The 1,417-nt window shown below is 32.2% G+C and overlaps 1 non-coding gene across 1 annotated transcript; it reads right to left on the bottom strand.

The window, feature by feature from the left end:
- Positions 1 to 676: 676 nt before the first annotated feature.
- Positions 677 to 784, bottom strand: LOC122897690. Its single transcript, XR_006382592.1, has one exon. It is a non-coding gene; the product is annotated as a U6 spliceosomal RNA (small nuclear RNA).
- Between the last annotated feature and the right edge of the window lie 633 nt (positions 785 to 1,417).

Genomic DNA, 1,417 nt, shown 5'->3' on the forward strand with positions numbered 1-1,417 from the left:
TCTTCAATAAAAACTGTATTTTAGGAGAAAATTGTATACATATAACCTGTGATTGAGTACCTACATGGCATGAATTTTTAAAAAGAAAGATATATTGACCAAATATTGTATGCAATAAGAAACTATTACTTTCCTACTTAGTGCTAGAGACGGTACATTTTGTGGATGAAATATACAGATAAAAGTGACTTTTTATTTAACAAGAGTCATGCTTTGGATAATATCCTATAAGCAGACATTATATCTGATTTTTAATAAGGAATGCCTTTTATGTTAGCTGATGGGTCTTACTTATTAGACCATGCTATGTAAAATGTTAAAATAATATATCTACCACCATGTCCTGTGGGTCAGAAATTCTGACTCAGAAGGGCAAATTGAGGGATAATATTGTAGAGTTAAGGATCCTCTATGGAACATTCTACATTTCTCATTTTCTTTAATCCAGCTGGTATTGGTTTAGCTTCTGTGTTAGAAAAGTAAAAGTGTCTTTAGATATATTCTTAAAGATGACATAAAACTGCTTTGAATGATTCCTTATACATGTAAATAAATATTTTTGGAGTGATCATTTGAAATTTTCCTTTCAAAATAAGAATAATTTTTGCTATAAGCTTATTTCTATTTATTTATTTATTTATTTATTTATTTATTTATTTATTCTTTTCTTTGTTTTTAAAATATGGAATGCTTCACAAATTTGCATGTCATCCTTGTGCAGGACCCATGCTAATCTTCTTTGTATTGTTCTAATTTTTAGCATATATGTTGCTGAAGGGAGCATGCTACAGGCTTATTTTTAACAATTCATTGATAGATATTATTTTTTTAATACCATAATAATCTGAGCTTAGCTCGTTTCCTTTCTTCCTTCTTTTCTTCCTTCTTTATCTCTTTCCTTCCATCTTATTATTTTTCCTTTTTTCATTCCCTACCTACCTATTTCATCTCTCTTTTACTGTCTATTCTTAAAAAAAATAATAATAATAATAATAATTCTAAAAGGACCCAGATGGAACTTTCTGCAGAGATGCTAGGCTGCATGACATCCTCCACCCTTCAAAAATGACCATATCTGAAAGATGTTAATATGTTTATGTTAAACACCAAAAGGGACTTTGCAGATGTGGTTATGGTAAGGATCATGAGATGCGACAATCGGGGTCCTGAAATGTAACTGAAGGCCAGGGAAGCTACAAGGTTCGTATAATAGGGAGACAAGATCAAGTCAGAAAGAAAAAGATGTGAAGGCAGAAGCAGAGGTTAGAACATGGAAGGAAGCCCCAGAAACCAAAGCAGACAGAAGGCCTCTAGAGGCTGGAAAAGACAAGGAAACAAATTATCTTCTAGAACCTTAAGAGGATCTCAGTTGCACCCAAACCTTGATTCTAGAACTTCCGACATCCAGAATTATAGC

The sequence above is a fragment of the Neovison vison genome, chromosome 1 (assembly GCF_020171115.1).
Source record: "Neovison vison isolate M4711 chromosome 1, ASM_NN_V1, whole genome shotgun sequence".
Classification (NCBI taxonomy): Eukaryota; Metazoa; Chordata; class Mammalia; order Carnivora; family Mustelidae; genus Neogale; species Neogale vison.